At 42.3% G+C, this 3,168-nt stretch overlaps 1 protein-coding gene across 2 annotated transcripts in view; it reads right to left on the bottom strand.

Annotated features, from left to right (window-relative positions):
* Positions 1-3,168, bottom strand: part of LOC107047893 (dopamine receptor 1) — a 41,724-nt gene that overhangs the window by 37,735 nt on the left and 821 nt on the right. The window lies entirely within an intron of this gene.

Genomic DNA, 3,168 nt, shown 5'->3' with positions numbered 1-3,168 from the left:
GGAATATAAGAGAATAAATCTGAAACGTTCAGTAAATTTTCGGGTCTGTCACCGAAAAAATACGAAAAAGTCACGTAATTTTTCTGGAAGTTGTAAAATCTAACAGAAACTTCAAGACTTATTATGCCTCAGAACATGAAAATTCTTGGATGTTTAAGAATTTTTACGAAAAGTTCCGGAAAAATTACGGAACGTGTTTTTAAAATCTCCCCCTCACGGTAACTCATGGCTAGCCGTGAGGCGTCGGACGGATGAGTAATTTTTACGGAACAGATCGTAGAATTTACGTGACGATTGACACTTTTTATTGAATTTTACTTCGCTCCCAGATTACGTTTCGAAACGTAATTTTTACGTCTTTTTTCTGGTAATTTTGATTGAATATTTCTCTCCGTGTACGTGTCCAGATTATATTCAATAAAATTTTCAATGATCTGGAAATTTAGACCACTAGTTGCCTGAATTTTCGCAAAATTCACTAACCTCAATCAATTCCATTGAATATTCCCGAAATTCCCTGCTTTTTCATTAACAATCTACACGGAAACTTCACGTGATTTATTCGTTGTTAAAAATTTCCCTCCCTCCCTTCAACTTTCCGAAAGAAAACTTTCCACCAATGTGTTGAAAATCATTAATACCCACATATTTAAATGTTTCCCCAGCTATTTGGTCCGGTGCACTGGGGTTGACTTAATGCAACCCGGAAACCCTTTGATATATTTACACCGAAAGTGCAGCGGGGCTTTTTGGTCGACTGGATCTACTGCCCTGGAGTCCAATTGAAGGCGGAGGGGTTTATCGGGGCGTCGCAAATTGAAAGTTAGGCGGTGTGCAGCGTGCACCCAAGGATGGTGAAAACTGAAAGAGGAACTGAAGGTGGTGAGAGAAAAAAATCATACACCGGTGGTGTAGAAAAGCGAGTTGAGAGAAAAAAAAACAGCATATACCCTGTGGTCACGCGAGTTTAGGGCGAGACCAGTGCGGAAACTGAATTTAAAGTGCACTTTTTGAGTTCTTTCAATTTCACGTTTGACACTGGTCAGCACAGTAAAACATCCCGACGTCAGGTGTTTCTCCAATGTGCAATTCAAACTACCATCACTTTTCACCTTTTCCATCACAGACACACACACACACACACACACACACACAAACACGAGCGGATAGTTTGACAAAGTTGAGACAAAAAGAAAACGTGAAAACGGCATAGAAGAGAAGTTGAAATGAAAATAACGGGAAAGACCTCTTTCACGGTATGATATAAAAGCGCCTGAATTTGATATCAATCCTAGGGAAATGGAGAGCATGTCTCTCGCTTCTCGAGCGACTGTTACCCCCAGTCGCCCCAACCTGAGACCTATGCTCAGAAAATCTCACTTCTCCCGGCATAAAATTCAAATGGTAAAAAGTGTAACTTTGAGAGGTGTATTTCAGTGAAACAGAGACGAGAGAGAGAGAGAGACTGAGATAAAAAACGTCCAGAGGATGAAACCAAAAGGAACTGAAAAAAAACATGATAATAAAAAAAATAATCCACTCAGGAGTGAGGAATTTTATATGGAGCAACGTCGGCTGAATTTAAAGTGCGCCTTAAGTCGTTGAAATTCCCATTTCCAAAGTGGGTAAATATCCTCGATATCACGCCTCACCCTCGTTAAATTGACAAAACGAAGAAAAAAAATTATCGAAGATAAATCGTAAAATCTACCGTAATGACACGGATTAATTGCACCTTCAGTCTGACTGCCACCTCCGCAAAACTACTCCGAGACTTTTCACCAAAAATTCATTCCACTCGCCACCAATTATTATCATTGTGTATTTACCTGTCTATTCCAGCGATTAATTATCCAGAAAGGGATACCGGTGGAAAATTTACACCGTCGAGAGGAACGTCATGGGATTGAATACGGCAGAGAGGCAAGATAATTAAATCCAAACTGGACATACGTGGAGCACGTATCACTCGCTCTTCCCTCCCGCGTTGCTAATTGGATAGTTAATTCCACCGAATGGTCGGATAAATGGCCGGCCACCCTACACCCCCTCGCACCCCCTCCTCGCCCCCCTCCCGCCCCGCACTTTAGCACAACCAAATCCTATTTTGATCAGCAGCAGTTTCCTTGCTCCACTTGATATTCCCAAAACCCCCGTCTCTCCCCCCTCCCCACCCACAAGTTTGTCCATACGCAGCCATGAGAATGTAATTGGAATGCTTATTGATGCGACTCTATATCACCATAATCTGCACACCATAACCACGTGAATCAAACGGCGAAACACAATTTTCCAGACAGTACAATTCACTGGGGATATTGTCTTTGTTATTTACTCGACGTCATGTACCATCAGTGGCTGGTACTAAGTATACACAAGGGCAATCTCTCTCTCTTGTCACGCTGTGTTACACCTGTCGACGCCTGTCGATATATTTTTCCCCCTCGACCCAGACTCTAAAATCCAATCGGACGTCACTGGATTCTTTTTTTTTCCAAGCTTCACCCTCAGGTCGGTCTCCTAGCCAATAACAATTTGTGATGTACTCAATGGGTGGTTAAATGTTTCATCACCCGGAGAAAATCAAAACGAAAGGAGGGGGGGGGGGCTGAAAAAAATGAAGGAAATTGGAAAGAAAAATGAACCGTAAAATCCGGTTTCATCGTTTGAGGGAGGAAAATTAAATGAGATTTTGATAAATGATTGCTTTTGAATCAACTTGGGGATTACATTCCGGGTAAATCCGAGAATTAACGAGTGAAGGAGAGGCAGCAATGTGATTTGAACAACGGAAAAAAAAACTCTAGATTGACAGGACAATAATAGAAACTAAATGGGAATGTGTTGAGTGATAAACACGGTAAAAAGACAGGTAGATCTGTGAGAGTGTGGCCCTCGGGGGTGCGGCGTAAGTGGCTTTACCTCTTCAAAATGGCTACCTCACCCAAAACAATCGATTTCAAATTTTTCAATCTATCCACCGTGGCCTCATCACGATAAATAAAACGTCAAAGTGCCTCGTGTGGAGGATAAAAAGGGGAGAAATAAGTGGGGTAAAACCAACTATCGTCTTTTGTATTCAGTTGGCGCGAGATCAAACGGCTTGAGAGGTAAGGGACGCGATTCCACGCGATATCGTTACCTCCTTCCCCCCCCCCCCCCCCCCCC

Source organism: Diachasma alloeum, unplaced genomic scaffold (genome assembly GCF_001412515.2).
Source record: "Diachasma alloeum isolate Michigan unplaced genomic scaffold, Dall2.0 Dall_scaffold_78908, whole genome shotgun sequence".
NCBI lineage: Eukaryota > Metazoa > Arthropoda > Insecta > Hymenoptera > Braconidae > Diachasma > Diachasma alloeum.
The sequence above is the reverse complement of the archived record's forward strand: the minus strand, read 5'-3'. Positions and strand labels throughout refer to the sequence as shown.